Source organism: Camellia sinensis, chromosome 6 (assembly GCF_055761805.1).
Source record: "Camellia sinensis isolate YWXY chromosome 6, ASM5576180v1, whole genome shotgun sequence".
NCBI lineage: Eukaryota > Viridiplantae > Streptophyta > Magnoliopsida > Ericales > Theaceae > Camellia > Camellia sinensis.
The window spans coordinates 129,689,127-129,710,553 of NC_138966.1; the positions used below are offsets into that span (position 1 = coordinate 129,689,127).

A 21,427-nucleotide genomic window follows, 5' to 3' on the forward strand; every position below is an offset into this window, starting at 1 on the left:
GTGCAATAGTAAGAACAAAACACACTTTGAGCTCAAACGCACACACAAATCTAGAGAGAGGGAGATATAGAGAGAGAGATATATCTAACTTGTATATCAGATTTTCAGAACCCCTGGAAAGGGAGAGGAGGCTCTCCTTTTATAGAAAACCAATTTTGCAAAGCTTCTTGGAGAAGCAAAGCAAGGCTCAAATCCCTCCATACACGTGTATGGAGGGGGGGAATTGTGCGTGCCAGGTGTTCCAGCTGGCACAAAATATCTGCCAAAAGCAGATGGAAAGGGGTCGGCCGGAAAATATGGCCGATTGACCAACAAAGGTGGCCAGTCGACCAAAAATAGTTCCGATCGGCCAGAACCTTTGGCCGATGGCAAGAAAAAGGGGCCGATGGCTTCATGCCTTGGCCGATGGGTTAAAGGGATGGCTAACAATTCACCCTCTTCCCTCAAAAGCAAAAACAAAAGTGCTTGGTCCACAACCAAGCACAAAACAGTCAAGTTGAGAGATCTTGAGGCAAGGCGCTTGGCCGAGACCTCCGGGAACTCAAAACGAACACGAGCATAAATGATCATCGAGTGTTCAAACGATGACGCCCAAGTCTTGAGGACGGTCAAAAATGGGGTGTCTACAAGTGCAAAATTTGAATTAATTCTGTTTAGAAAAATTAATTCCTGCAAGAATTTTTGAAAAAAATTCAGATAAATTTTGTCCAAAAAATTAATATTAGAACCAACCTGACCCGACCCACACCCACGCCCGGCATGGCTGGTCGGTTGTCGTACGCTTGTGTGGTGGTTTGAGCCAAAGGTCACTTTGTCCAAAACTCCTCCCTTCTACAAACTTAGGATTCCCCTTGGGACCCAACCCAAGTGTTGCCACCTAGAACTTATATACACATATAAGTTCTCTTAAGTTTTTAATGTGGGACAACCATTACAAGGAAACCCACATTTTACTCTTTAATTGTCCATTCTATGAGCCTGAAAACGACGTCAACTTCTCATTCACTCATAAATGGTTTTGACGAACCGTTTTCATTGTGTGACTTGCCATGCGGTAAGGAACACGTCACCTCTTTTGACCCACCCCAAAAGACGTGTGGGACTTACTCAAATTAGGCCCCAAAGTTGGCCCAAAATAAGCTTATTAAAACCATAATTCCAACATGATATATAAAAAGGACTCTACAAAATAAATAGTTTAGATTATCCAAACGAAATTCATGATGAACTAAAAAAATAGTTGGCTATATATGTGTAGAATAGAAACCAAAACTAAAAGTTACTATGACCATGTTTGATTTCAAAAAATTGAAATTTTTATTTTCGTGTTCTTTGTTTTTAGTGAATTTTTTTTAAAATTTTAGGTAATTTTTATTTTTATTTTTTAGATACACCTAATCTAAATATATTTAAAAAGTATAATATTTATGAAAAAAAACATAAAAATATTCATCAAATATAAAAAATAAAAAATATGTAGCATACTAAAATTAAATATATTTTCGTATTTTGTTATATTCAATGAATTTTTTTTTAAAAAATTTACAATTTTTTTACTTTTTAAGTATATTGTCCTTGTTTGGTTTGTGTTTTAAAAATTTCTTTAAAAAAATTGAAACTAATTTGATAAAAATAAATATAAAAAATATAAATTTAAAATTTAAAAAATTATTTTTGGTCTCTCCCAAAAGATAAATTTATATAAAAATGATAAGTATTTTTTTTTATTGCTTTTAACAAATTAATTTTTAATTTTTTTTAAAAAAATTCTGAATCAAGTTTATGAAAACAAATTTAAAAAGGGTAAGCTACGGATAAATCCTGAAATGTGAAAAGGCGGTCCATGTAGTCCTGGAAAATATTTATTAGACTGTTTGGTCCTACTACGTATGTGTTTACTAAAGTGCCCTATTTATATGCTGATGGTATGCTGTTTGTTGTGGGAGGTGTTTGGGTGTCACGTTGGAAAAAATGCTATAGCAGCTTTTATTGGTTGGCACGTGTGTGACGGTGTTACAGCATACTAGTTGCAACCTGACCCGTCATTTGTGCCCGTTTGTGTAACAACCCCTATCCGTAATTAGCCACTAATCCGTATTTAATGATGTTAATGAGACGATTAAAATAAATTATGTGTTTATTCTGCACTTTGTATGATTTTGGCTTTCTATCTGTTACTTACAAAAATATTTGTTTGGAATTCCACTTTAATTTGTAAATTGAAAGTCTTATCAGCATCCGAAACCGAAATTGATTACGTCAATATGTTATTTGGAATTTTTAGAACCATATGGCAAATTTTATTAAAAATTGATTCAGCCTGATTAATTAAGTCGTGTTTGGTTAGCCTTATATTCTAATTAATGTATTTTAGCATCATTGCTATATATATGAGATATAAGCTCATTTTGAGCTCATTTCTTTTATCCCTTGAGTGAAAAAAATCTGGTGAGACATTTTAGAGAGAGAGGGAGCACAATTCTAGAGAGAGAAAGTAAGAGATTGGAGAAGAATTGAGGGTTTTGTGTTGAATTCACCAAGATTGTGCTAGAACAGGAGTAATTCGAGACTCTAGGTAAGCTTTTGACTATTAATTCAAAGAGTTATGTGTTGTAGAGATGAATTCATGGAGTTGTTAGGATCATTGCAAGTAATTTACATATGTTGGTCAAGAAGATGGAGGATTTGATTATAATTTCACTAGCATGTATACATATATATAGAGGTTTGTCATTTTAGTTTGATTTTGAGCATCTAAATTATTTTGGGAGTTATTTAGTACATGCATGTTTGAATTATCATGTTCCTTCACTTAAAATCATGTTTTGGGAAGAATTTCTTACATGCATGGAGCTTATGAGCTCAATTTGCTAGTTTCATGAGGTTTGGAGAAAAGATTTTACATGCATGTTTTGTTTCTTGAATTTCAAGATGAATTGTGAACTTTTGGCAAACTCTTGCGCCATGATTTTATGAAATGATCCTTTATTCTTCATATTTTACAAGTTTACTAGGTTATCTCAAGTTTTGGGGCCCAAGAGATGTGTTTTGAAGGTTGGAATTCGAGTTTTGAGCTTAAAGGTGCAATCTGAAAATTCCAGAATTCGCATCTACGCTCGAGCATGGGAGTTCACGCTCGAGTGACCAATCTGAGTGCGTGCACTCCGCTCGGGCGACCAAAAGTCTGCTCGAGCGTGAATTGCAAGCTCCCAGAAGTTTCATGTCTTTTACAGATCGCTCGAGCGAAGGAATGTGCGCTCGAGCGACCATTCACATTTTGTATGTCCGCTCGAGCGATGAAAGCTACGCTCGAGCGTGGACCTTATTTTCAGAAATTTTGCCTAAGTGTTCCAAGGCATGTTTTGGCATCCTCATTGCATCTTAGGCATTCCCAAGCCTTAATTAAGCCATAGTAATGAGGTTATGGATTAGAAACACACTAAGAAAAGAATGTACTAAGTTAAGAGTTTATAAGAGTGTGTTTTAAACAACGTGATAAGAAAGAATATGAGCTATTGTAATGAAAGCTAAGCCGTAATGGCCACCTGAATGTGTAATGATAAGATATGTTTGTGTTATGTTCTTTTGTGTCTGTAGGTCAACGTCTGGAGATTGATTGACCATTTGCGAGAACCACTGTGAGTAATGTTATTGTAAAGATACGTTCATATGAATTATGTTTCAAATGAATTATGATAAGTTATCATTTCTAAAATGATATATGTTTTCGTGAACGAATGTTCCATGTTTGAAATCTATTATGGCATCCATAAATAGTCCCAAGTCATGGGGGACGACATGTTAATGCGGGTCCATGACATTCATGTGATTACGAGATCTCGTTAGCCACTTCATTGTGGTGATATGTGTTTAATCGGTATCCGGAACCGATTACTCTAGTCGGAAGACGTTATGTGATGTGTTCTATGGGATGTACCATTATTATGTTCTGATACAAGAATGATTATGCTAAGATCTGTTTTACGCCTATGATATGTTCGGAATTCATTCACTAACCTCTTTACATTGATGTTATTCATTGGGCTTTAGCTCACTATGTGTATATATGTATGTATAGGTGGGCATTCTAGAGATCGAGCCTGAAGGCTTTTGTCTGGATATATGTTCCGTTGTCAGCCAACCATTGTGCCTCACGTGGAGATTCCCGAAGCGCCCTTTGTTTAAGTTCTGTGGTTTCTGTTTATTTAAGACTTGATTTGATGTCGTTGGCTGTACTTAAAATACTGTAATGTGTGTGGGTGTAATGTATGAATGACTTTTGATTATGTATATAAAGTTTTTAAATATTCTATTTCATATAAGTTAGCACAGCTCATTGGACAACTATATTTATGTATTAGCTTCCGCTAGCCCCTTAATTTTGTTAATCTGTTCAGAGGCCTTCGGTAATCCAAGGATTAATGGCTGGTTACGATGCTAAACCTATAGGGGAGGGTTTAGGTCGTGACAGAGTGGTATCAGAGCACGAGTTATACCGCACACACGTGTCCATATGAGCTATAGGATGTCCTAGAAATGAAATAGGGACATTGCATTATCATGTGTAAATATGAGACCTATTGTGAACATATCTTTAATGAAATAAAATGAAATGAAACCTTTGAGCATGAACAAAGAAGTTATGAGAAATAACATGTAATGCCAATTTCAATATTGAACGTGTAATTCTTGTGAACATGACCATATGAACGTGAAAGACTACGTGACTTATGTGAATATATTTGAGTTAAAATAAAATGACGGATTGTTTGATTTGAAGTGAAAATGAAACATGAAGCCAGTAAAGACTATACCAATATTAATAATCACCCCGTTTGTGTGTAGACAATGGAAATGACAAGGAATGTAGACGAATCTGAATCTTCTAATGCTAGAATTAGCCGGTCAGAGAGAAAGGTCAAAACCTTAATCGAATCTTTGAGACAACAACAACAAAGGCAAATACTCGTACCTGAGCCAGCTAATTATGATATGATAGCACTGACACAGAAATATAATAAGATGAAACCACCGGAACTTCAGGGGGGTATTGAACCGTTAAAAGCCGAGGTTTGGGTTTTAGAAACTGAGAAAATATTTGAAGTATTTCCGTGTACTGAGGCACAGAAAGTTTTGTTGGTAACATTCACACTCAAGGAAGAAGCTAGGAGATGGTGGATGTTAGTACGGAATGATAATGAAGGTGTGACATGGGATATGTTTAAAGAAATTTTCTTCGAAAAATACTTTCCCCAATGCATCCGAGATAGAAAAGTATCTGAGTTTGAACAACTTAAACAAGGCAAAATGACTGTGGCTGAATATGAAACAAAATTTACTGAGTTAGCCCGTTATGCACCCCACATGATAGACACTAAAAGGCTAGGAAATTTGAAGGTGGGCTGGACTTAGATATGTTTGATCGAGTTGGTGTCTTAAAATTGCCAAGGTACGTGGACATTCTTGATAGGGCCTTAATATCCGAGGCAAACATAGTAGCCTTGAAAATATCAAAATCAACATCATCAACTGAATCCAAAAGAACGAAACAGAAGAAACAGAAAGTTAAAATGACTAGTAATTCGATGACCTCTGCGAATGGAAAATCTAGGGCAATAATGGTGAACAAAGAAAGCCGGGGAAGCAATGTGAACAATGGTATACCTAGTTGTAAAGAATGTGGGAAACAACATTGGGGCATTTGTCGCTGCCTGTCAGTGGCCTGTTTTAGATGTGGTCAGAGAGGGCACTTGGCTAAATCTTGCCCGCTAACTCATCCGAACAACACTAGGCCTAATGCTAGTACGACTGGTTCTGTTCTTACACCCTAGTTCTAGAAAATGCTCGGAACATTGAAACAACTGACGCAGGTATTACCTTAACTATGTTCAATTGTTTATATGGGAATTTGTGTGGAAGTGTACATTCCTTAACTTGATATAGATTGTGGACATGTTAATTGAACCAATTGAATTATTAGAATTATGAACCCCTAGTTATTGACTACCTCGAAACTTGCTAATTTTATGTGAGATGCCCGAAGCCCTATAACGAATTACTTGAGCTTTGGGAATTGTTGAGACTTATGGACAACGAGAACTTGCTGGGTTAAATCCTTGTACCGTATTGCAAAATTTAATATGAACTGTTAGGTATGACCTTTGAACTATGCTAGAACTATTGAACATGGGAACACATCATGATTGACTATTGTTTGGGAAATCTGTACGACCATGACTTGAACTGAACTGTTATATATTGATTGACATCATCGAATGAGTAGACCCGTGATCTCGAATTATATACATGAATCAGCCACATACGGAACTTCTGAAATTGAGAACCTATGTCAGTCTGGAAGAATGAACTTTTGCTTATGAAATTACGAACGAATGCCTAAATGATAATTGATCCTAGACTCATATCTGTATATATATGTCCTCGCTTATAATACTATTAGAATTGATAGGGTTGAACTGTGATTAATGAACACTTTGAGACCTACTATTTGATATGAACTATCGTGACTGACCTGTTGAACCATGCTCGAATTGTTAAATATGGAGACACACTATGATTGACTGTATACGGAACATGTTTGGACCTACATATATCGATACCTTTGCGTGGGATGTTAGTTAATCGAACTCGACACACTCTTTGTATCCGCTGCATTTGTATTTAGACGGAGTAGACTTATGACTTGTTACCTTAACTATCGTATCGGGAGAAACTGTTTTGTGTCCACCTGTACATTGAACTCGTGAATCCGTATTGGGAATGTTATTAGATTCTGAACATGCACATATATGACTATACCTTTGCTCAGAATGATTGATATGATTATTTGTTTGATAACTTGACTGTTGGGACTATGACTCTGGGATTGTGTGACTAAACCCTGAATGATAAACTCTAAACTGTGGACTGTGATTGTTAAACATTGACAAGACTGTTTGACTAGACCAGTGAGCCCATGCTTAAATGACTGTATGACCAATTTGAAACTTCTGTATAACAATCTGCTATTGTGTACCTTATGCTTACATGAAAAACTCATTTGGGAAATTGCTATACTGACTGTAATGCTTACCTCTTGATGTGAATAACTGCATGCTTGTGTATTTACCTGTAGAATTATTGGGAGGAAACACATTGTATATGACCTGAAACACTTTGACATGAACTACTATGATACATGACTCTGATGTGACTGTGAGAATTGATGAACTTAGACTAATTGTGGAATTACTAACTATGTACCTAAGCGAATGGAGTATGAACTATAGAATTAATATACCTTGTTTGGAAATAATAAGCTTAAAACCTTTACCTGATCTAATGTGATAGAACTATGGTTTGATGAGACCTTTGTTTACCTGAGAGAACTTCTGTTTGATGACTCACGCTTGAACTTTGACTTGATATGATCTGGTTGAACTTTCATTGATTTGATCTGAGGAGACCCTTATTGAGAGCTATTATCTGATTGATTACATTATGGGGGATTGTGAATTGCTTATGATTGAATAACAGGGTCGTGTTCCTAAGGGAGCTAACCGAATAAGAATTAGAATCAATCTTGAACCCTTAGGAAGAATGTGAACCGTCAACAGCGGACTATGTGATTATGAATAGCTTCTTACTATATGCCTGTAACTGATTGGGAAAACACATGAATGAGATTATGAAATTTGGTAACTTGTGCTTGGGGAATATGGGAATACCGTAAACATGACATGTGGTTAATTACTCCGGTATTACCGTTACTACCATGAACTTGTTTGACTAAGAGAATGATTGCTTTTGTGTTACTTTACTTCAAAACTGATGGAATTTATTAACAGTAGACTGGTTCGATTATAAACTCTGACTACCTGAGAGGATACGCAATCAGTATGACTGTTTCTGTATTGACACATAATACGATTGAATCTGTGGAAACTGAGGCTGAGGAATAGTATATGAATGATTACTTCGGAATTTCGTTTACCGCTATGGGGTTAATGTACGAAATTGCCTTGTATTTCTGCTATACTTTGGATGACCTGGACTAACTGTAATGGATTACCGAATTGAAAACCAAGTTGAACAAAGACCGGATGAATGACTCGGAAATGAATAAATCAAATCTCTGTAACTTAACGGGGGAAATTACTTATGAAAATGGAAACAATGTGAATCTATGACCCCGATAAGTACTTGATATAAGTAATGTGAATAATAACGTAGTAAAGTGTGTTCAACTGTATTTGTTTTCTGTGTGTCTAGAGGGGATCTGTTTTCTGAAATATTATGTGTTGTGCAATGAATAATTGTCCAATCTCTTATATGTATTCGTGTGACTCTTGGTATTATGTGATATATGTTGGCTGTTACCCAGTATCGGAGGTTCCTTTATGGAATTTATATCTGTCTGCCCTCTGTTACCCGTACCGGAGGCCCCGTCATGGGGGCTCAGCTTATCTGTTCTCTGTTCCCGAATTCGGAGGTTCCTTTATGAAAATGGTTATTCATAACCATCACGTGTCTGCATCTGTTCTGTATCCGCTCTGTTAGTGCTAATGAATGCACCATGTATGCTTAAGTAAGAATTGTGACATTTGTGTATGATCTGGACAAGAATGTGAATATGAACATGTATATGAATCTGTTTCTGATTAAAATCTGAATGCGTATAAGACTCTATTTTGATACGAACCCTAATCTCTGTATATGATTTGTGATTCTGTTTCTGTACGAAGCTAAGGTTGAGATTGGGTTATGAGCATATTTATGAATATGGTTATGCTTCTGTTTTGTAAAGGGTTACAGTTATATTTTCGATGAACATCATTTCTTTTGATATAAGATAACTTGAGTTTGGAGGACCAAACTTTTTAAGGTGGGGAGACTGTAACAACCCCTATCCGTAATTAGCTACTAATTCGTATTTAATGATGTTAATGAGAGGATTAAAATAAATTATGTGTTTCTTCTGCACTTTGTATGATTTTGGCTTTCTATCTGTTACTTATAGAAATATTTGTTTGGCATTCCACTTTAATTTGTAAATTGAAAGCCTTATCGGCATCCGAAATCGAAATTGATTACGTCAATATGTTATTTGAAATTTTTAGAACCATATGGCAAATTTTATTAAAAATTGATTCAGTCTGATTAATTAAATCGTGTTTGGTTAGCCTTATGTTCTAATTAATGTATTTTAGCATCATAGTTATATATATGAGATATAAGCTCATTTTGAGCTCATTTCTTTTATCCCTTGAGTGGAAAAAATCTGGTGAGATATTTTAGAGAGAGAGGGAGCACAATTCTAGAGAGAGAAAGGAAGAGATTGAAGAAGAATTGAGGGTTCTGTGTTGAATTCACCAAGATTGTGCTAGAACAGGAGTAATTCGAGACTCTAGGTAAGCTTTTGACTATTAATACAAAGAGTTATGTATTGTAGAGATGAATTCATGGAGTTGTTAGGATCATTGCATGTAATTTACATATGTTAGTCAAGAAGATGGAGGATTTGATTATAATTTCACTTGCATGTATACATATATATAGAGGTTTGTCATTTTAGTTTGATTTTGAGCATCTAAATTATTTTGGGAGTTATTAGTGCATGCATGCTTGAATTATCATGTTCCTTTACTTAAAATCATGTTTTGGGAAGAATTTCTTACATGCATGGAGCTTATGAGCTCAATTTGCTAGTTTCATGAGGTTTGGAGAAAAGATTTTACATGCATGTTTTGTTTCTTGAATTTCAAGATGAATTGTGAACTTTTGGCAAACTCTTGCACCATGATTTTATGAAATGATCCTTTATTCTTCATATTTTACAAGTTTACTAGGTTATCTCAAGTTTTGGGGCCCAAGAGATGTGTTTTGAAGGTTGGAATTCGAGTTTTGAGCTTAAAGGTGCAATCTAGAAATTCCAGAATTCGCATCTACGCTCGAGCGTGGGAGTTCATGCTCAAGCGACCAATCTGAGTGCGTGCACTCCGCTCGAGTGACCAAAAGTCCGCTCGAGCGTGAATTGCAAGCTCCCAGAAGTTTCATGTCTTTTACAGATCGCTCGAGCGAAGGTATGTGCGCTTGAGCGACCATTCACATTTTGCATGTCCGCTCTAGCGATGAAAGCTACGCTCAAGCGTGGACCTTATTTTTAAAAATTTTGCCTAAGTGTTCCAAGGCATGTTTTGGCATCCTCATTATATCTTAGGCATTCCCAAGCCTTAATTAAGCCATAGTAATGAGGTTATGGATTAGAAACACACTAAGAAAAGAATGTACTAAGTTAAGAGTTTATAAGAGTATGTTTTAAGCAATGTGATAATAAAGAATATGAGCTATTATAGTGAAAGCTAAGCCGTAATGGCCACCTGAATGTGTAATGATAAGATATGTTTGTGTTATGTGCTTTTGTGTCTGTAGGTCAACGTCTGGAGATTGATTGACCATTTGCGAGAACCACTGTGAGTAATGTTATTATAAAGATACGTTCATATGAATTATGTTTCAAATGAATTATGATAAGTTACCATTTCTAAAATGATATCTGTTTTCGTGAACGAATGTTCCATGTTTGAAATCTATTATGGCATCCATAGATAGTCCCAAGTCATGGGGGACAGCATGTTAATGCGGGTCCATGACATTCATGTGATTACGAGATCTCGTTAGCCACTTCATTGTGGTGATATGTGTTTAATCGGTATCCGGAACCGATTACTCTAATCGGAAGACGTTATGTGATGTGTTCTATGGGATGTACCATTATTATGTTCTGATACAAGAATGATTATGCTAAGATCTGTTTTATACCTATGATATGTTCGGAATTCGTTCACTAACCTCTTTACATTGATGTTGTTCACTGGGCTTTAGCTCACTGTGTGTATATATGTATGTATAGGTGGGCATTCGGGAGATCGAGCCTGAAGGCTTTTGTCTAGATCTGTGTTCCGTTGTCAGCCAACCATTGTGCCTCACGTGGAGGTTCCCGAAGCATCCTTTGTTTAAGTTCTGTGGTTTCTGTTTATTTAAGACTTGATTTGATGTCGTTGGCTGTACTTAAAATACTGTAATGTGTGTGGATGTAATGTATGAATGACTTTTGATTATGTATATAAAGTTTTAAATATTCTGTTTCATATAAGTTAGCACAGCTCATTGGACAACTATATTTATGTATTAGCTTCCATTAGCCCCTTAATTTTGTTAATCTATTCAGAGGCCTTCGGTAATCCAAAGATTACTGGCCGGTTACGATGCTAAACCTATAGGGGCGGGTTTGGGTCGTGACAGTTTGTGTAATATGTCATCCCCAATTTAGGTCACTCAAATTTCGAAACCGAAAGGTCGACAAATCCCTTTGATTTTACAGTTGCCGTTATTGTGATTTTGTTTTGAACAGTTGTGTGAATCTTAGGGATTTGGTGTTTTGAAATTGATTGACGTTTGTGATGATTTGATTGTGAGGTGGTTGTGGGTATTTTGAGTTTTGGTGGTTGTAGACATTTGTTGGGGTTTACACTGTGCGGTGGTGGACAGACAATTTTTTCGACGGAGGGCTGACCTAACGAATCAATCAACCTGCGAAAAAGACATACAAGCATAAGTGATATTCCTTGAACCTTCATTTTCGTAGGGTTAAACCCTGGGGTTTCAACGTGCGTATGTCGCATATAAGAGTTTAGGTGATGCTTGTGTGAGAGGTGTGTGGCACTCGAATGTGTGTATGGTGTATCTATGTCATGTTGGACTGTTCGATTGTAAACATATGTGTGTTAAATTAGTCATTGTTTGAGGGTATGCATGGGATTTGGGTTGTTTTCTGATGAATAGCTATTGCTATGTTGTTTTTTATGTTTGTTGGGGGTTTTTGTGATGGACACAGCATTGGATGTGCGAGTTGAGACAATGTAGTAGCAAGCATGTGTTGGGTCCACCCCACGGCCCACACACTATGTTAAGATGTAATATGGGTTTAATTTGATGTTTTCCTTTTGAGGCACATAGTGTTCTACGAACAAATTATTTGTATTTATATGGGGTTTTTGTTGTTTGTACTTTGTCTATATTGTTAGGGGCATGATGTATGTATTGGGATATTGTTTTATATTAGACGTAGTGTGTGTGACATGACGAATAAATGTATGTGACATTTATTATATTGGGGGTGATGGTGTGTGAGTGTCTGCGCTGTTTGGACGACATGAAGTTTGGTGGCACGCATGTGCCAGATATGTAACATCAGTCGGGTGGTTTGAGAAATGTAACACATACGGTGAATTTTTGGTAATTAGTGGTTGAGGTTTACGGTTGGAAATTGAATTGTTGTCAACTTGAAGTGCATGTTGTATTAACTTAAAAGTTTATGTTACATGAGTTTGGCTAGTTGGTTTTGTGAACTGTGATGTAATGTTTGATTCGTGGTGCTGAAAATAAGTGTTTGTTTTAGTGATACGAAAGTTAGTTGTGACGCGTATTCCTGTAATGTTCATAACATGTAGTTAATAATGTTGTGTTTGTATTTGTAGATGTTGCACGAATGAGGAGCCCGTGGACTAGGTCTTCTAAACGTAGACGGTTGGAAGCAGTGGGTGGCCCGTCATCGTCGAAGCTAGGTGTTAAAATGCAAGGGTGTGTGTTGTTCAAACAGTTGCAAAATGTTTTCCTAAAAAGTGTGTCACCTAAGAGGGCTAATCAACTTATAAATTTCCGGTTGAACATCGCAGGGGTGATTAAGGTGGTGTCTGAATTAGTGTTGCATGAGGGACACTTCCATCAGTTGCGGAGGATGTCATTCTGGCTTATGTTTAAAGCCATCATTATTTATAAACCGGACTTTAACGAGTACAGAAAATATGACGATCTTGTGGTTAAGATTCTGAAGGCATTCAATCGGAAGGACGATGCATTCTACATTAGGGGTCGGCCAGTGAAACTGAGGAAGACAGACATCAGGTTGGTGTTTGGGTTGCAATGTGGTGATTAACATGTCGACCTAACTCCAGGCACAAGGCCGGCTTCAGATTTCATACAGCGGCAGTGTAGTGGCGTAGGCCGGATAATTGCAAGCCTAATTAAAAATTTGCTTGATGATGCTGTTAAAGGTAAAACGGTTCGGGATGAGGAAGACACTGCTAAACTGCTGTGTCTGTATTTCTGTGTGAAGTTGTTTTTCTCAACGTCTAGTGAGACGATTAGTTGGGTGTTTGTGCGTTACATCGATAATTTGGACACATTGCAAACGTATGATTGGACAGTTGTAATTCTGAACACTTTAATGGGATCAATGCGGGAATTTTACTGAACAATGAGAAAGTTACTGGGTGCGTCATTGCCATCCTGGTATGTACTGACACAAACGAATAATTTAGTTTGTAAACTTACTTTTTCTTAAAAACTTAATTCTAATACCGTGGTCTATGTTGTTGTGATTGGGGTGTTGCATTATGTTGACTACTGGTTGGTTTTGAATTCACACAGTATTGGTTGTGTGAACACACTGACGTTGTGGCGACTACTAAACCCATCATGTTTCTTAGGTTTTTGAAATGGAACATAAGCACATTGTTGGCCAAGACGCGTAGGTTGGATTTGACGACCACATCACAGTTCCAGGTACGTGTATTATTGGTGTTTGTTATCAAATGTGGTTTCGAATAACGCTATTTTGTTTGGGTTTTGCATGTGTAATTTTGGTTTGTTGTGCTTTTTTATGTGTGGCAGGTGATGCATGGGCGGCTTGTAAGTGAATCGTATGATAAGGTTATCATAACGGGAGAAGATATCGAAGAAGGATTGGAGTTGAATGTAGATGCAGATAGGGAAGTTGGTGGACGTGATAGTAACGGTAGGACTGACGGGGTAGTTGGGAACGGCATGGCCAATGATGATAGTGACGACGTGTTTGTTGTCAAGGTTGGTGCCAAACTAGGCGTATGTGGCAGTGACGACACAACTCACAGTCGGGTTGATATGGTTGCTGGTAATCGTGGTAAACACGGGGATGGGGTGATAGTAAGCCGTTCAAGTCATGTTACGCGCGGGGTTAATGAGAACGTAAAACTTGGAGAAGCATTAAATGAAATTGAAACCCTGAATACACAAGTGAAGCTAAAAGATTCATTGGTAATTAAGTTGTAGGAAGAGGTTGAGAAGTTGAAAAGGTTGAAAGAAAAACAAGTTGTTGATATAGTAGGTGGTTTCACTTGCGTTTTCAAAGTGAAAGACGACGAAATGTGGAAGTTGGTTGATGAAAACTGTGAGTTGCGGAAGACAATAGGCAGACTTGAGGACTAGTTGACTGAACAGGTTGTGCACAACGTTACAGAAGCTTTTCGTGGAGTGGATGTTAGGGTGACGAGGGAGGTGGTTGGTTGGGTGGGGTTTCGTCGGATGTGCAGGTAGGCCATGGCAGCAGGAGTGTGTGACAGTGGTCCGAATGGGAAGGACGAGGCAGGTGTTGGGGAAACTAATATATACCCGCCAATGGCATTGGTTGGGGCAATGATAGCAGCAAGTACGCATGTCTCGGATGCGGTCATTGTAGGATCGAGTATGCAATCAGATGGTCCGCTGGATGGTGGACAGAATTCTTGTTACCCAAAAGACAACTTAAGAGGGGGGTGAATTAGGTTTTTACAATTAAAATTAATAATACCCTAATAAAAATTATGACTAACACAATAGATAAATATAATTAATGAACTAAAAATAATTAAAACAAGTGTCTTAACAACTATGTCAGTTAATGATTTTAGCACAGTAAAAATGTCAAATATAGTTATGGCAATTTAAAATAAAATAAAGAGATAAGGGAGAGAGAGACAAACAAATTTATAGTGGTTCGGCTTCAACTCGGCCTACGTCCACTCCTTAAGCTTCACTTGAGATTTTCTGCTATCTTTTAGCTTCATAGGGGTGCTAGCAACCTCTTTACAAATGGAGCAATCCTCCATGGATTTTACACAGACTTCACAAGCCCAAACCCTTACAAATCTTAGAAAATTCACAATCACTCTCAAGATTTCAAGAACACAGTGTTTGCAACACTTTTACAAGATGAAATAGTATTTTTGCTTTTAAAGAAAGCTTATAATAAATATCTCTCAAAGATAGATATATGAAATGAAGCTTTGCTTTTTCTGTAAATCTCACACAGAAGATATGGGCTTAAAACTATAAGGCTCATCGTATAATTTTCTGAGAATAGATGTGAGTGATTATAAATCAAAGAATATTTTCAGGTTTTTTTGTTGTAATTTGTTTACATTAGAGGCTTAGGTATATATAATGAAAGTTATAGCCGTTTATAGCCGTTGTAGTCATTTGAATTTATAGCCGTTTATAGTCGTTGTACTTCCACCATTACCAATTTGAATATCTTCCCCTCCATCATTACAAATTTGAATATCTTTCACTTGAACCTTTTGGCCTTTTGAATCTTTATAGCCTTTTATAGCCGTTGTACTTCTATCATTACTAATTTGAATATCTTCCACTTGAACCTTTTGGCCTGCTGCTGTGCTAGGCTATTTGAACCTTTGTTTTGGGCTGTTTGAACTCCTGATTTAATCAAATATTAAATGCATTCTAACAACATTTAGGATAAAGGTTTAGGTGAGAAATAATGAGACAAAATAAATTTTGATTCTATTTTTGTCTTTCAAATAAATCATCAAAAATTTTTTTGATGAAAATATAATTAAATAAATCATCAAAATAAATTTTGGATTCTATTTTTCTCTTTCAAATAAATTAAAACATAATTAAATAAATCATCAAAATAAATAAGTCTAACAATTCTTTTGTGAGGAAAATTAAGAGTAAAGTGAGAAAAGGACACACACACACCCTGATTTTGAGCACCAGGCTGTCTAGAAATTAATATCGAACTCGAACGTTATGGACAAAGGTGATGTGGTGGAAGTAATGGGGTTTAATGTCAAATGTGGGCGAGATGAAAATGTGATTGATGTGGACGAGGTGGAGACATGAGGTCGACAGTGGTCCGGGTTTGACATGAACAATCGATTCGGAGTGTGAAAAATGATGACTATGACGAAAAAAGAGAAGATAAAAAATGCATACACAGAATATGGCGACAAGTATGTTAAACTATCATGTATTGGTTGTGACATGATATGTGCATGTAGTTGTGTTGACATGGTTGGTTTGTTGTTTACAGGGCGGTGATGTGGGGTTGGCGGTAAACATGACGTATGCATTTATTTGACGGACTTGAAATCACTCATCCGTCCAGCATCAGTGCATGGCAATGTGAGTGATTGATTTACAGGGATATTATTATATTGTGGACACGTGGTAATTGCATTTAATGATTAAATTGCATGTCATTATGTTGCAGGTTATCGATGAGTATGCAGTGTTGTTAATGGAGGAACAAGAAACCCTGGCTGCTCGGGTGGAGTTTCCAGATAAGTTATACATTGTTAGCAGTATATGCCTTGTGAGTTGTTAATTATTTATTTGGTTTTGGATATGATGTTGTGGGTTTTGAGAAAATTATGAAGTCGGGTTGATGACATTGCAAGATATGTTATGGAGCAACAACACCAATGCAAGGGATAGGTTTGTTTTGGACAATCTGGCTTCATGTAAGGACTATCGTTACATTCACTTCCCGATTTGTTTTAGATCCCACTGGACGTTGGTGGTTTATGACACCGAAATAGGCGAATGGAAGCATTACAACTCCATGAGGCCCCGAGCTGGGATTGAAGACAAACATTTCAGTGAAGTGATGTTTTTGGTGAGTTTTAACTTATTATGTGTACGTTGTTTGTTTTTTGTTGGAGAGGGTGTATGTTGTGTTGGTTGTTGAATGTGTGTGTGGTTGTGTGACAAAGGGACACCATTCTTGAAATCCAGAAAGACTCCATTTCTGGACTGGTTGAGGATGATATGACACAAGTTACTAACACTACATTGGAGTCGGTCATGGATTGCCCGCAACAGAAGCCGGACTGGTACGTATTAGTTATATGGAATGTCAATGGACACATCATTGTAATTGTAGTGTGTGTTGAACTTTTATGGTTTGACTGAATTTATTGTTTTCAATGTGTCACACCTTGCAGGGAGGATTGTGCAATACTAGTTTGTGTCATCATGCATCAGTATGTCCACCATGTGGATGTGTCCCGGTCGTTGTAAAGGGATAACTGTGCCATACTACGTGCGAACATGGTGAAGAGTTTTGTCAACGACCGTGAGAGAGGGTTGAAAGATATTACGTGATCAGTGTGACAGTTTTGGTTATTTTGTGTTCGTGTTTTATGTCATTTGCATTTGTTTTCTCGTTGCATATGTTGTGGACATGATGACTGATTTATGTGGTTTTTGTGATTTTTGTTTTTGTTTTGTGGCACACAATAGTAGAATAACTTTGATTTTGGAGTAATTCAACTTTATGTAATGTGACTTGTCTGAATGGGTTGTAATAATGTGTTGGGTAAATTGTGGACATGTGCATGTGTTAACGAGTATGGTACAAACACTGCTGGAAATTGGACTTTTAGTGGCGTTTAAAAAATGCCGCTATATCTATAAAAAAACGCCGCTAATTCATTTTGTGGCTTTTAGTACCAAACGTCGAAGATGCAGCCGTCGCTGTAGCTTTGTGACGTTTTAAAAACGTCGTGATATTAGTATAGGAGGCGTTTTAAAAAACGCCGCAAAAGGTCCTCATATAAACACGTTGACGTCACCAACGATATTTAGCGACATTTTGAAAATTCCGTCGTATCTGTTTTAAAAATATAACCGTTAGTGTTTAGGGTTTAGGAGGCGTTTGTAGAAACGCCGTCATATCCAATTTTTTTTTTTTTTTTTGAAATTGTGCTAATTTTATTTGATTAATTTAAAAAAATACCTGTAATAAAATATTGAATTTGGTTTCTCATTCAATTAAAAAAAAATACCTGTAATAAAACTAACATACAAAATATTAACTCTCATTCAAATACCTGTAATAAAACTAACATATAAAATAATAACTCCCATTCAAATAACAAATGAAGCATTAATTCAGTTTCTTATTCAATTAATATCCAATCACCATTACCCACAAAATAACATATCCAAATCCAAAAATCATGTTTTAACGTTGACCACAAACTAACATATATCCAAAAATCATATTTTAGCATAGAAGCTGTAGTTATCACTGGTCTACATGCCTGCATTAGAACATAAACTACAATCAGATTCACCAAAATAAACACAAATTGAAAAATAAATAAATAAATAAATCAATGCAATTTTGCAAAAATAAGCCTACTATGAACTTCAGCATACTTATCATGGTACAAAGGTTTACCAATAACATTAGCCACATGACTCAGACCATCATTTGTCCAAAGCTCTAGGGGAATATTATAGAATTTCATCGGAATGTGCACAAAAGAGAATTCACTCTTAGTCAAATGCATGTACAACTGCCATCTTCTCACTAAAATTAGTCTACTTCCAAAATAAAACGGCCCAATTTCGAGAATTTTCCCCATATCTTCTTCATTTTTAATTTGAATATAAAGAAGCCATTGTCAAGAGAATTTTTATCCTCAGTGACACTGTTTTGTTTCAATTTTCAAACTATTGTCAACATATAAAGAACTATTTATTGTGAATTAACAAGCTCCCCAGGTGCAACAAAATAAAGAATGTCATAATTGTAAACCAACTCTACTAGCATACTTATGCTCTATGTTCATGCACATGATTGCTATACTCCTTTACATATCTGGCCAACCTCCCAATCAGGGCATACTCAAGTTTCAAAGAACTAGTTCTCTAGACTTCATTCACCTAGAAAAATATCTCAAACTAGACTTGGGGATTACCTCGTAGGTTTATTCAATGAACTTCTTAAACACTTAAAATTATTCTCTAGACTTCAAATTCAGTTACTTATTGGCAAAGCTCTTCCATAGAAGTGTCACATTGAAACAAACATAAGCTTTTGTAGAATTAAGCACGCTAAACATTAGTACCCATCTCTCTCCCAAAATATTAACACTTTATTGTCACTTTCAACAATGACAAGATTATCTCCAACCTAAACACACTCAAGGAATATATATATTCCCGCCTCCATTCTTCCCACAGATTTATGGCCCTATCACCCTAGTGGTGCCATACATCTTTTATTTTACATTTTTGAAACCCCTTGAGTTCACAGTTTAAAATCCAGAGTTTCCCATAAAACAATTCAACAAATCCATAAGACAATTCAACTAACCCTATGATGATGGATTGATTCACTTCATCTGCATGATCCATGATAAGAGTAGAGTCAGCAAAACAAATTCTTTAGTAGCAAAGTATGAATAGATGAATATGAGCCCTGTTTTTTTCTTCAAAATCCCTGCAAGTACTATTTAACTCACCTCTCATCATTTTGTTATAGGCAATATCTGCTATAGCAAAAACATGAGGATTGTCAAAAAGCTTCTCCTTGTAAGCTGTGATAAAATCATTTCCAAAACAATGGACATCTTTGAAGGGATTGATTGCTATTAAAACAGGTCCTGCTTTACTATACAGGAAACAAGCACAACATAGGTCAAATGAAAGGAAAAGGAAACTTAATTTGATGGGAGGGAAATTAAGTATCACAATCATGCATACATAAATAATATCATGACAATATCTATACTGAAGGTTGTGAAGAACTGATGGCTCGTTCAAATAACTAAGCTGCTGTTCTACAGCTTCCCTTTCACAATGCTAAAATCACGACCCAAATATATTCATGTAAATACATGAACCAAAAAAAAAAAAGAAAAATATCACAGAATAGGAAAGTACACAAAACAAAATCAAATATTGAATACATTAACAAAGATTGTCAATTTGCCATCTTCAAAAGTACCCAAATTTAGTCACTAGTCACAACAGTAACAACCAAAACCCTAATTTCATAACCAACAATGCCTTACAAATCAAATGAACATAAACCACGAACTAGTGATATTAGTACTTTTACCTTGTTAGTTCTTCTTCTTCTTCTTCTTCTTCTTCTTCTTCTTCTTCTCTTTCTTTGAAAGGTGAACCTATATTTAATAAGAGCAAGTATTGTAATTAATAAGATATGTTATTTGTCAGAAAAGCTTTGATTAAATGATTGCTCACCTCTTGGGATGAAAATGCATGAGATTGTTGTTGATGTGACATTGGCCGAACAGTGGGATGACTACTAAGTGAATCCACAACCTATCATTCAATAAGAGGCTTAAGTTGTATATTAGCTCTAGGCAATTTAAAGTAATAACTAGTAAAAATAATTAAAATACCTGCTGCCTATGTAATGGGTTTGATGGTGCAACAACTGGATCAACGGGCACGCCTGTAGCTTGCAATTAAGATTCCAAAAACTGAATTCGTGACTGAAAATTTGTGCGTATAGCCTGAATTTGTTTCTCCATTACTTCATTCATCTTCGACTCGAACTGCATTTGATACCGTTGAGGTTGCTCTTGAACTTGTTCCTGAACTTGAGTTTGGAAGAGACGATTCTGCTCTTGTGACTGCCTATATCCACCTCCAAAAACATCAGTGGGTGACGGTCCCAATCCAAACGTCCGAACACGGCCAAGTCGCTCTGGGCCCATAACTTGTGTGAAGATTTGCTCCTGTAATGCTGCAGGGTCAGTAGAAGATCCCTCCATGTGCTCTGTTAACTCATTCATTTGAGTCTGCAAGTTTGAATTCAATAATTAGCCTCCAATATAAATATAAATCATATTAAAAGTCCAAAGATAAAATAGTATCACATACCATAACCTCATTAACTGAATCACTAGTTGACGTCCCATTTTTCATGTATGCGGCCATCCATACTTGTGACCAACTAGTAGGAACCCCATTGTTCTTTTTTGTCTCCTATAAATGAAAGACAACCAAAATCTTAAGAAAATTAAATAATTAAACAATTAAATATGTAAACAAGTTAAGTAAATAAAATAAACAACTAAGCAAATTAACTCATTGAACACTAAACACTTGGGTAGTCAATTACTATTTGACCATTGTCACAGTGGAGGGAGAAAAAAATTAAGACAAAAAATAATATAAAGCCAAAATATAAAAACTTCAAGGTGATGGAACTAGGCTTGCAGAAAAATCTAGCTTGAAAATTGTGGAAAACATGGAAGGGTCAAACAAATAAAGTTATCTGTACAATAAGAATATGCCCTCCATAATAGCAATAGCCACTATGGTGTGTTATGATATTACCATTTATGACTCATTCTCAGTCCAACAAGTGATTTCCAATTCTCAAATTATTGGATTAATAATTCCTAAAATATAAACCTGGTAGATTAAAACAGATTCGAATAAGCCCTACACTCGATGAGATTTCATGAATCAGTTTCCCAAAAAAAGGAAATAGGCA

General features: G+C 36.2%; 1 long non-coding RNA gene across 1 annotated transcript; it reads right to left on the reverse strand.

The window, feature by feature from the left end:
* Window positions 1-19,570: 19,570 nt before the first annotated feature.
* LOC114295062 (uncharacterized) lies at window positions 19,571-20,721 on the reverse strand. Its single transcript, XR_003640731.2, has 3 exons — window positions 20,325-20,721; window positions 20,164-20,244; window positions 19,571-20,084 (listed from the first exon to the last, which is right to left on the reverse strand). It is a non-coding gene; the product is annotated as an uncharacterized LOC114295062 (long non-coding RNA).
* Between the last annotated feature and the right edge of the window lie 706 nt (window positions 20,722-21,427).